General features: G+C 31.1%; 1 long non-coding RNA gene across 1 annotated transcript; it reads right to left on the minus strand.

Annotated features, from left to right (window-relative positions):
- Positions 1-2313: 2313 nt before the first annotated feature.
- Positions 2314-4291, minus strand: LOC111717317 (uncharacterized). The gene is made up of 3 exons (XR_002768752.1): positions 4196-4291; positions 2849-2909; positions 2314-2774 (listed from the first exon to the last, which is right to left on the minus strand). It is a non-coding gene; the product is annotated as an uncharacterized LOC111717317 (long non-coding RNA).
- Positions 4292-13349: the final 9058 nt, after the last annotated feature.

The following is a 13349-nucleotide window of genomic DNA, read 5'->3' on the forward strand; positions in this document are numbered from 1 at the left end:
TCCACCTCCCTACGTCTACCTACCTATTTTGTTCATCCCTTCCCAATGTCTAAAGCTTTAATTTAATAAATGATCTAATCGGGTCCTCCTGCTGCATTTGTCTCAGGTTTTTTCCTAATTTGGAATAATCTAATCTAACCCATCCCCCACCCTTCGAGCCCCTGTACTACTATCCGTATACCAGACTAATTCTTTTATACATAATCATATTATTGCCTCTAGGCAATTAAAGAAAAGTGTCAGGAAAAAACTGAAACGATAGAAAATGGAAAGTTTAACATAATTGAGCATTTTCCGATCTGATGTATACAACGTGTTTATTTTCCGATCTGATGTATACAACGTGTTTATTTTCCGATCTGATGTATACAACGTGTTTATTTTCCGATCTGGTATACAGCGTGTTTATTTTATGATCTGATGTATACAACGTGTTTATTTTCTGATTTTGACCCCTAAACAGACCAAAAGGTAAAGAATGATGAATAGTTTCTCTTAAACTCAAATCTGCTGAAATGAAATGAGAGATAAATAAGAAAATAACCTTAATATATTCAATGAAATTACAATATTCTCAATACTGTACTACATTGTACTAAATTGTACTAACTAGGCTTTTAGGGCGCTTCGCGCCCATCTTCTATTTAAATTGTGAAAATGTTCTTTTTGTTTACATTTTAAAACAAAGAAGAAAAAAATTTTGCGGATTTAAAAAAAAATCGCGGATTTTCAAGAATTTAAATTTTTTTACAAAATTAAAAACCTATAAAACACATTTCTTTTAACTTTTATCGTTCATAAACCTTCCCTGTGGTCACGTGATGTCCCACAAAAAATTTGGGTCCGATCGGTTCAGCCGTTTTAACGTTTATTGGATACAAACAAACAAACAGACAGACAAGCCAAATTTGTAGAAAGATTTACTAAATTGTACTAAACTAGCCTAAGAGGGCGCTTCGCGCCCATCTTCTAAATTAATTTTGAACATGTTCTCTTTGTGTACATCGTGAAACAAAACAAAAATAATTCGCGGATTTTCACAAAAAATTTCGTGGATTTTCAAAATTTTCAAAAATTTAATGAAGATCGAATTTTGATGGAGACAAATATTTGAAATGAAGTATCACTGTGTATAAAAAGAGGAAATATGAATCAATATGCTCTAGCTGAAGAAACTTCCCCATAAACTCTGATTTTTTAATTCATATATCTTTGCAACCCAATGTCGCAAACTTTTATAGATAATTTAAACTGTGAATTCTGTTGGATCAAATAATCTAAGTTTGAACTATCAAATGTTTAAACCAATAGGTTACAAAATTAGGAAAATAGGTTAGAAAAGGCAAAAAAGAAGCATATAAAAAATCAAAGTTGATTTCAATAAATTTCTAAATATTAAAATGTAAAAAATAGGAAACTTTAAAACTACATGTTTAACAAAACAACAATATTTATTAACATTATATACATAGTATGATTATTACTAAACATTTTACTTTTGAGCAACATTTGCTTTTTTCAAAAATACATTAATTACATATTTGTTTATATTTATTATCTACAATATCTATTATAGAAACCTGTAGATATATATGTTCTTGCTAAATAAAAATAAAACATTAACTATTTACAAAATTTATATATAAATATATACTAGGTGTGTTGGATCAAGAATGCGAATTATGTTGTAATTTCTTTATTTGTTAAAGAATTTAAGTATTAAAAAGTTTGTTGGAAAGGAATTGTTGTTACTGTTCGATTGCAGCATCTGCTTCGACCAGCTGTTCCAAAAACTCCGGCTTTTACTGGCAACTTAGCAAAGACAAAACAGGGTACCCTGGCTAACCAATGTAAAAGCTAGGCCAGCATTTTTTTTTAAATGCTTATATGTCAGCCATTTCTGAAGATATATTTATAAATAAGCACATTTTAGAAACATTACACATACAGAAAACAGAAAAAATGAAAAAAAAACTATTCCAATAAATAAAGAAATTACACATCATTCGCATTCTTGATAACACACCTCGTACATATTTATACATATATTTTGTAAATAGTAAAGAACAGTATTAAGTTATTATATTTTTCCTTTAAAAAGAAAAAAATCAGTCAGTAAACTGTACACGAATGCAATTTGTTCTGAGAAAAAATGTTTGTCCTTTTTCCTTCCCCACTCTGTATAAAACCTTTTACCTTGTATGTTTTATCTATATCTGTGTTATAGGTATATTTATTTATGCATTAACTATACATTCACATTATTTTGTCTGTTCACTAAATGTACACCACTTAACCCCCCCCCCCCCTCCTCTCCCCAAATATTTCTCAATCACATTTGGAAAACCCAAGAACTAGAAAAGTATTATATAAAAGTAAACTTTTAATGTCAGTAAATTTAAGCATTCCCTAGTTAATAATAATTTTTAAATAAAAGAGAGATTTAGTAAAATTGTTTTGAATAAAATGAAAAAATCTTCTTGTTTTGTCTTTTTTGGATTGTCAATTAACGAGTTGATTTGTTAGATTGAAAATTAGGAATGTCCATTGTCCAAGCTTGTTTTCCAGCTGTTAGGGATTTGTTAACTTTAAGCTCTTCCTTATTTTTATACGAGTGTATTTCAAATCCCTAACGGCGTGAAAAAATGTATTTAAAAATCAGATTTCCTCCTGTTCTTCTGTTCTCCTGTTCTCCTGTTCTTCTGTTCTTCCGTTCTTCTGTTCTCCTGTTTTACTGATGAACGGAAAACTCTAAACTAGGCCACCTTGTGCACCTAAATTCAAATTTTAATCAAATTTATTTTTTCAATAACCCCCACCCCCCACCTCCACTACCCCTTCCACCTACCTATCTAGTTTTGAAGTCCCACGTATTCCCCCGCCTCCCCGGAATCTTAAAATTCCAGAATCTAAAAAAATAGAGTAAATAGAAAGTTAGTCAAGCTTTTCGAAATGGATGTTCTGTCGATATGCTTTTGAATTTTTTAAGTGTGCAGAGTTAAAATTTGGGAAATTTAGAATTATTTTTATTTCGATCTACGTGTATTTGAAACAAAATTGTTGATTTTTACACTTCTGTTTCTTCTTTATTAAATAAAAAACCTCAGATTTAGATTTTAGGTTTGTCTTTATCTAATTGAACACTTTTTTTAATTGCATTTAAATTAATCATTTACAATTCTGAGAAGAAATCATGATCATTGTATTGTTGTCTAAGACCCGCTTTCATCGGAGACCCACACAGTTATCTCATCGGAGGCCTGTAAGGTTTTCATTCGAAGACCCCAAAATGTTTATAGAAAACCACTGCATTTTCATAAAATACTCCCAGATCGTCACTGGTAACCGCCAAATTTTCTGTATAAGGAAGATACTTCGAAAAATGCTTTAACGCCGAATTTCTTCTGGAATTTTCATACTTTTATCCGGAGACCCCTAGATTTTCAACGGAGAGTATGGGGTCCTTAATGAAAACCTTGCAGGTCTCCGATGAGATGAGTGTGTGGATCTCCGATGAAAGCAGTTTTAGACAGCAATACAATGATCATGATTCTATGACTCTATGATATGTACTTTTTAAATGAAATTGGGGATTTTCTCACGTCCAACTTTTAATTAAAATATTTGTGTGACATTTTAAGAACTCTGTGGGGATCTTACTTACAACTTTTTATTTGAATTTGTCTCAATTTGCTGAATTTCATAAAGTTTTATATTATTTCTTCAGCTTGCAGGGTTGCTTTTTTTCTTCCTTATTATCAAGTATCATTATCAAGCAGAAATAAAGGCAGAGGCAATTCAGTGGGGGCGGGCTATTGGGGCTAAGCCCCCCCCCCTGGACCAGTGAAATCTATTGATTTCAGGGGGTTTTCATGTCCCAATTGGTGCTGAGCCCCCCCCCCCCCGGACAAATTTCTGAATACGGCCCTGAATAACTGGACTTTAGGCGTGATTTCAAGCCATCTGACAACCAATTCATAGAAACTTTCCGTGATACAAGATTAATGACGTAAGCTTAAATTTCTATTTGAAAATTTATTATTTTAGTTTTGGTTTCTCCATTTTAGAGAATTGCGGGGTTTTACTGCTCAAACGACGAAGGAAATTATTAGAATTTAACCCATCTCTCACTTAAAAGTACTCTCCATCTACAGTTCCTTTCGGGAAGTTTCAAAAGGGAAGAGATTGGCCTAACCTTTTGCGTGCAGCAGACGACACAGATTACAGGACCAACTCTCCTCCAGTATTCGGTATCCTTCCTTCCACTGTAACAATAATCATGATATTTCTTTATATGTGTGTATGTATGTATGTTACCTAAAGGCATGACACCTATAGAGTTTTAAACAAAAATAAAAAGGTTGCATTTCCCCCATATTGGTAGCTTTGAGAAAGTTGGCATATCCCTCAGATTATTAGTTTCGACACTTATAAAATTATAACAAAATAGTGTTCACATTTATAACTTTAAATGATATAAAAATATGTGTATAATAAGTTATGATGATAATGATAATGATAAGAAGAGAAAAATATCTAATCTAATATTAATGTAATTTAATTTCATTGATCAATGATCATTTACAAAAAATGAGATGAATTTCCCGGAAAAGATTAATCTAAAAAGTTGAAGGATTTAAAAATTTAATTCATTGTTCTATGAAATTTCTCGAATTCAAATCCTATGGAACGAATTGTAAATTATTTAAAAGGTTTGAAATTTAATTATTTTACAAAAGAGACATTATATTGAAGACACATTATTATTCATGCTTTAATATTACAATTCTAAAATAAAACTAACCCTGCACACAAGGTGTCTTATACCGGGTAAAATTTTTAAAAGTTTTAAAGGGAGTGTTCGCGAAAAATGAAAGGGGATATAGGCTTACGGTAAAAAAAGCGCTTTTGATTGCTACTAATCTTACTTCTATCTGTTGCGTCTGTAAGGAAATTGTAAAAAACAACTCATGCTGAAGAACGTAGCGTCCATGCAAATTCAGAAAGTTGCAACATTAAACTTGGATCGTAAAATAATCCATTTAACTCCATACAAATCATTAACGTATGACAACCAATATTTTTCGACGCATTCGTATAAAGTTAATATTTCATAATATTTTTGATTTTTTAGAAATAATATTTCGCTGGCGCTGGATTTTCGAAACTACCTGAAAACGTCGTCTTCATTTCAAAAATCCTCGAAACAGGAATAAATGTTTTCAAAAGTAACTTTCAGATCATAAAAAAATATGAAATATTATGAAATATCAACTATTAACGAATGCGTCGAAAAATTATCGATGACTATTGGTTGTAATATCTGAACTATTTTTTATAAAACTCATATTTTAAGATTCTAATTGTATGAATTCCACTTGCTTTAGTATTTTCTTTTTTAAAATAATTTCCCAGTCAGATAGAAAATTTGGTATTCTCATAAATTGAACGAAAATTATATTTTATAAATTATATATAAACATAATTCGTATTCGTTAGCCCTTTTGCTTAATTACTTTTTTGCCGGCATTTTGCAAACAAATCCGCAAATTTAAAGTTTAAATATAAACCAAAACGCGTAATATTTCAAATATAATAAACCGAATGCCTCTAACTCTAGTTAGACCGGGGTGATTTTCAAATCCCACCATGATTTTGTTTGATTTTGTTCAGGCACGCAGTATGTCTAGCAAAGCTGTTTTGAAAGAAAAACATAAAGTAGAAAAAGATTACCCGACCTTGAATTATAGTCAACCATTCCTTGATTAGTTTTTTATTGTCTTTATAAGGGGGGATAAAAATAACATTATAGAGTCTGGTATATCATTATACAAGAATAATCGTTGGCCAAATGAACCTGAAATATGGATCTCTTTTTAAGAGTTATATATAACTACTTGAAAAGACTGTGTAGACGTAATTTCAAATGACCTTCCATTTATAGCGAGTCAATACCATGTCATAAAACTTTGTCTTGTCAAGAATTAATGAGATATCCATCATTTCTCTTTAAAAAATTGATTGTTTTCAATTGTGATTTCTCTATTATTGTGACATGTATATTTCTTGCTGAAAAAAAAACAATAAAGAAAATTGTCAAAACTAAAATCAACGATTTTTACCTCATAATTGATCAGATATAGATATTTACCCCATTATTAATCAGATATAGATATTTATCTCATAATTAATCAGATATAGATTTTTCCTCATTATTAATCAAATATAGATGTTTTCTTCATTATTTTTTTGATATAAAAATTGTTTACATTTTTCTTTTTCCATGACGGTTTTCTATAAAAAGGATTTTTACAAATATCAAATACTTAAAACCCCCCCCCCCCCCTCCCTCCTACAAGATATGATCAACAATATATCGAGTTATTGAGTAAAGGGGGGGAATCAACTATTTATTACAATGTAGTAAAGTTAATCAAGTTTGATCTACCCCTTTGGAATAATAAACATTTATCGTTTCTTTCTATGCTGTATTTTACATTTAGTAAACCATATTTTCAAACAGGGTTTACAATCGAATTCCGTCGCGCGGAATTCTTCGGAATTGAGAGGAATTGTACGGAAATACGCGGAGTTAAACAGCTCGCAAATCAAAGCAAATATAAAAGGGCAAAAGTAGAAAAGGAAACGTTGCCATCTTTAACAAAATAAAAAATATATTTTCAACTTTTAAACAAAAAAATCTGAATGAGCTTTCCTTTATCCTACAAAGCATTAAAGGGAATATAGTAGTAATTGCATGTGACCTCTCATTTTCGAAGTGGCAGGACCAAGTCACAACAGTACCTTTTAACCATTTGACTGATTAAGGATCTTTATATATCTACAGTGATAACCAGAAAACCCTGGACCAGGAAGACGATTAAAGCAATATTGAAGTGTATTTGATGTTGTTATGAAGCAAATAGCTTTACCAGTAAGTTATTAAATTATTGATTAAGTAAAATGGGTCTGTTTACACTACAAAAATGCTGTGCTGCGTGATCAATTTAAGGTCTTAACTTGAGTCTAAAAGTCAAATTTCTATTTCAGAGTTTTCTGGTTATCACTGTACAGAAACACAATTGGTTGAAATTTAGTTTGACACCTGTTTTATATTTGAAAAATATTTTTATAAGATTCGAGTTAAAAATTCATTGATAGCGATTCATAAAATAATTATTTTCATAAAGTTTATAAGAAAGTTAAAATGATTAATATCTGACATTAATTCACTCTAAGCAAAGCATTAAAAAAATCGTTGAAACAACAGAAAGAGTTAATTATAAGTTTATGAAGTGAATATTTTTATTACAAAAACTAAGACACTTTATCAACTTTTATTTCCCTAATTTTCCTACAGTTTGGCGCAATGCTGAATTTTTCTAGTATTTATTCCTCCCGGGGGGGGAGTCAGAAGGGGGTCAATCCCGACGTAAAAAGGGGGGAAGGAGGTATTTTGATTGTAGATTATGGCTGATGATTTATAATATAGATGTACTGTGAACTCTAATAATTCAAAACACAAAGTCCAGACAAATATAAAATATATGAAGGTTTCAGCAAGTTATAAAGAAAACACAAAGCTAGCAAAATGCATATTTTAATGGAGATTTTATTTTACTCTTTGACTTTTCTGATGTTGTTTGTCATCATTTAGAGTTAACTGTTTTAAAGCGGACTTTCTCAATACTTGATCAATATTGTTGATCACATGGATCCAGTTTGATCTGGATTTTTGTTTTAACTTTTAAGGCCGGGTCGACTTCTTTGTGTCAAAACGCCTTGACCTTTGCGTTTACATCACCAGCCGTTCTTATAAACATACATTCTATAGACATGTACATTTTAGAACAAAAATATACTTGTTTAGTTTAAAAGGATAAATTGGTAAGTTGCTGATTTAGTTTATGAGCTGTTAATAGTGATGGTTTTTCAGTTTTTTTTTAAAAAAGTACAAACTATTGAGAAACCGAACACATCGTTCGCACAAACTATTAAGAAACTGAACACATCGTTCGTACAAACTATTAAGAAACTGAACAAATCGTTCCTGAGAAACCGAGCACGTACATCGGTCGTGCAAACTATTAAGAAACCAAACACATAGTTCGTAGGAACTATTGAAAAAACCGAACCCATCGTTCGTACAAACTATTAAGAAACCGAACACATCGTTCGCACAAACTACTAAGAAACTGAACACATCGTTCGTACAAACTATTAAGAAACTGAACAAATCGTTCCTGAGAAACCGAGCACACATCGGTCGTGCAAACTATTAAGAAACCAAACACATCGTTCGTAGAAACTATTGAAAAAACCGAACCCATCGTTCGTACAAACTATTAAGAAACCGAACACATTGTTCGTATAAACTATTGAGAAACCGAGCACATCGTTTGTACAAACTATTGAGAACCCGAACACATCGTTCGTACAAACTATAAAGAACCCGAACACATCGTTCGTAGGAACTATTGAAAAAACCGAACACATCGTTCGTACAAACTATTGAGAAACCGAACACATAAAGGGGGGAGGGGGAGAGGTGTTGAATATGTAGATGATTCAGAGAATTTCTTGAGTTTAAACTTATTCCTAGAGTTGGCGTGAATTTTGACAAAGTTATCAGTCTCCCAAATTCCCAAACTACATTTTAAACTTCAACAAATTCTAAATATTTCTAAGATAGAAGATATAAGACTTAAGCACAAGGAGAGAAAAAAAATTTTCCTTTTTTCTTTTCAGAAAATAAGTTGTATAAAACGATTGATTTGTTCTCCAGAGATTTTCATCTATGAATCTTTAATAAATCTAAAAAAATATCTAAATTTTTGTACCTTTTTATATATCAGGGACGAAATATACCTTGGGTTATTAGTTGTTGTTGTGTTCAACCAAAAATGACCGTGGAATTGTTCAAAATTTTAAAAAAAGCGAAATTATACTCTCTCTTCATTCGCTAGGTACAGAACGTTCGCTTCTGATTGGTTAAAGTAAGTTACGCTGTCACATAGATCCTTTTTCAATGTGATAGTAGACGGGCTGGTCCGAATAAATGTCTACATAAAACCGGGGGGTCATCTGCTACAATCCTTTGACTCTGTCTTACTTATCGTATATTGTCATGTTTGCATCTAAGAATTTAAACACGAGGTCACAATAGTCGTACCCAAGGAACTATATATATGGAACACCCAACTCAGATATATGCAAATTGTGTACTGTACACTATGGGAGGAATGTAAACAAACCCAGTGCCTTCACAGAAGTTGAAGGGAAAGGACTAAAGCTCTGGATGTTATGTTACAGTCTATAACAAAAAACAAATTAATATATCAAGTTAGAGCGAATACATATGATGGCTTTCTGGTCAATATGGAAAATACAATAGCAATATATTCTTATTCCACCCCTTCGGCCCTTTTCCTTTAAAAATGTCGAATGACTTTCTCCTTTTGTCTAGCTTTTACAAGTGAGAGAAGTGGCAGTTTTTACAATACAACTTCTAAAACAATTATCAAAATGTTAGAAACATGTATTATCAGGAAAAATTTGATTAAAGGGACTATGTGTGTAATTTTAAGTTCCCTCCCATTTTTTTAAACGTGTTTTACTGTGTAAGGCTAGATTTTTAAAACTTACGGTTTTAGCAAAGTTTAGAGTAAGAAAAAAAATAACGCTAATAACACGCATTATTAAGCCCGAAAAAAACTTTGATTAAGCGGACTGTACGTGAAATTTTAAGCGGATTGATTTTTACTAACATTTTACTATTTTACTCTGTGAGGCTATATATTCATAGAAATTACGGTCTTCGCAAAGTTTAAAGTTTTGTTTCAGTAGTAGTATATATTTCCATTTACTGATAGCGCCGATATAAGGATTCATAACTCTGATTGGATAATGAAATAGATAGAAAGATAGATGTTTACGCCATACTATATTTCTATTGGTTCAGAATAAACAACAAACACATGACTGAACCCTGATTGGATCAGGCGCTAATGGACTCGGCATACAGGAGTGAGAACTTTCAATGTGACATTTCTTATTTACAATTGTAAGAATCAATTATTAAAAGCTAGAAACACCCATTGTCAGGGCGTAATGTTTTACTAAATTTTAGGAATTGTCATGCACTGAGGCTAAAGTTTTAAAGAGTTTCTAAAATGAGCTGATCTTGAATCTTCAGTATAAACATGCTTTTCATTGCTATATATTTCGGCGACCGTAGACTAAAATGCTAATTACTAGAGCACTTAGCCTTTCTTTTATCTTAAAAGTTCCATGGATTATTACAACACACATAAGTTTGTAATTTTTATTAAATGATTTTTGTTCAAAAATAATGTGGATTACTTACACAGAGAGAACCAGAAAAATATGAAATATAAAGACGACTTATAGACTCAATTTACGGCTTTAAATAGTCCCATAAGCGCGGGGCACAGCAATTGTGCAGTATAAACAGAAGCCGAATTTAAAGAATTTGAGCCTCGGCTTAAATTTGAGACGCAGTTTAAATATGGTTGGTTCAACTTAAAATTGTATTCAACGTTTTAAGATTTAAGCTGGCATTCAATTTAAACCAGTTTTTGTTGGATTTGAGAAGCGGCTCAAATTCATTCATTAAATTCGGACTCAGATCCATTTAACTTAATTGCATAGAGATCAAATAAGTGTTTAATAGAACTATTTAATAAAGCTGTCTTCCTATTTCAGAGTTTTCTGGTTATCACTGTATAAGAAAAATTAAAAGAAAAAAACTGAGTTAGTTGTATCTGATCATTTTCAAGTAAAACTCTGAACAATTTATTTGATTAGGTTCAAAGTTATTTATTAAACTGCAACAAGCAAAGTAATAAAATTAAAGATCTTTTAATAAGATTTTCCTGCAAAGAAATGCTTATTTATGAGTTAATTCAAATTTAAAAAAGAAAAAGCCGACATTATTTTTTTTTCTTATAAAAATAAACCAACGTAATCTTTCATACGTAACGGTTGTTTTTAACTAGGTGTGTTTAGGGGGAGGGGGGACTAATGAAGCGAAGGGGGGGGGATTAAAACAAATGAAGGGGGGGGGCAGGTATCTTTTACCCTATCATTTCCCCTGCAGTAGCAATTTTGCTGGTATTGTTACTGATTACAGTTCATTGTTCCTATCGTGAGAAGTAAATTTAATAAACAATAATTTAAACAATCATCAACAAATCTTAATTAAATTGACTCACTTATACAATTGAAATATTTTTTCTATCAAGAAAATTTACTTCATCAAATATTCTTACAATAATTATTTCGATTCAGGTTCTTTTTGCAATGGAAAATCTTGGAATCATCGTTTATAGAGTAGGATTATCGATTCACACCAGTACCCTTTAATCTGTGCTATTTAACCTGAGCTGTATTAAAGGAGCTTTATATTTGAAATTTTTACAAATGTAGAATTTTGTCATTTTCCTGCTTTTCTCTTCTACAGCAATCTAAATAGTGAAACCAACATCTAGGACTAAATCTATCACATTTAGACAGAAAAAAGGGAAATCTTCATCATTTATGCTTTTAAATAAATCGTCTATAGTCAAAGAGAATAGAATATATATTAGAGGGGAATTTACTCGAAAAAATATATAAATGCAGACTAATAAAGCATCCCATCCAATTCTAATGAAATTTATGTGCCTAAAATAACACTTCATTTTCTTTTAAACAGATTCGAAAACTTAGTTTTTAGGGTAACCCGCGAGACGTAGTTGATCTACATAGACTAAAATGAACCATATTTCTTTTCAGCTTAAACCAGCGAACAAGAGTATAGGTTAAACTATGTCTCCGCAATTTTTTAAAAAACGCTCCGAGATAATTTGTGTGAAATCTTTATAGTCAAATACTTCAAGTACAGTCATCGTTGAAAATATAAATACCATGAAATCTAAGAATTTGACCATGCTTCCAAGCAGCATTAGTATACATAAACATGGAAACAATAAGAAGCTGCCAATTAAGAGCTTCTCTTTGTTCCCTTGTAAACTTGTAATTTAAAAAAGCTTGTTAGAAATCAAAACTAAAAAGAAAAGTCGTCTTCATTGTATTGATATAAACCCGACCACTGTATAAAGAGAAAAATTTATATCTATTTTAGAAATATTAATATTTTAAATGCTTTGAATTATTTCAATTGATACCTTTTTTAACGCACTTAAACATGGTTTAAATCATATATTCATGCTTTGAATTATTAGGCTCACGAGCATATGCTGATATTTTAAAATATCAGCTAAAATCAGAATTCCCCCCCCCCCCCGTGTAGGTCTCTTTCCCTCAAGTGGAATATTGCCCCCCCGGGGAGGAATAAATACTACAAAATTTCAGCATTGCGCCAAATTGTTGTAAAATTAGGGGAAAACGTGTTTTAGCTTTTAATATTAATGACTAAATATATATATTTCAAACTTTATATTCAATTTGTTTTAGTTGTGAAGATTTTTTAAAATGCTCAATTTTTGTGTGAGAGCGTGATTATCTTGGTTTGCAGGGTTATCACAAAAAAGGATTAGGATTAAATGATATTTTGAAATTGAATTGTATATATTCTGATCTAAATATGTTTCTCAAACTGATTTGACAAAGTAAGAAATAGGTTTTTAAAGGACTGTAAAGAAAAATGAAAGGGTGTATAGGCAGAAACCTAAGCATTTTAGGAGTTGATCGAGACCCATGAGAGTTCTTTCTGCTGTTCCTGTCTCGAAAAATTGATATAAAAATGTGCCAAATTTATAAAAAAAATCTGTATATATAAAATTTTGTATACAAAATAGTAGGTTTAAACGGATCATATTCAGCAAATGCACAACCAATCTGAAATTAACGATATCCCACAGGAGCCTAAGAAACTTAGGTTTGCTCGTATTGTTATTTAAATTTAATCATTTTTCATTTTTAATGGATGTAATTGAAAATATAATAAATACGTCCGTATCATGTGAACAGAACTTCCACCAATAGTAGTGTAGTATCATTATCGCGTGACTCCGTCTGTATCACATGACCAGAATAAAGTTTCAGGGGGTCAAAAAAAATGTCAACGACAAGAACAAACACTGTGTTGATAGTATCATCCGTTTTGGAAACCCCTGTAGTTAAATAGAAATTTTTGTGCACTGGAAATTTTGTAGAAAACCAAATGATTTAAAATCATAATATTTTTAACTATAAATTGCATATTACACACTGCATACTAAATTAGTTTTGAAAAAAACAATTAAGGTAACATTTTCCTTAGGCATACTTATAACCTTCTTCTGGTTGGGCTACTTTAATCTAAAAAATTAAATGGGGGCCAGGGG

Source organism: Eurytemora carolleeae, unplaced genomic scaffold (genome assembly GCF_000591075.1).
Source record: "Eurytemora carolleeae unplaced genomic scaffold, Eaff_2.0 scaffold2513, whole genome shotgun sequence".
NCBI classification, from domain to species: domain Eukaryota; kingdom Metazoa; phylum Arthropoda; class Copepoda; order Calanoida; family Temoridae; genus Eurytemora; species Eurytemora carolleeae.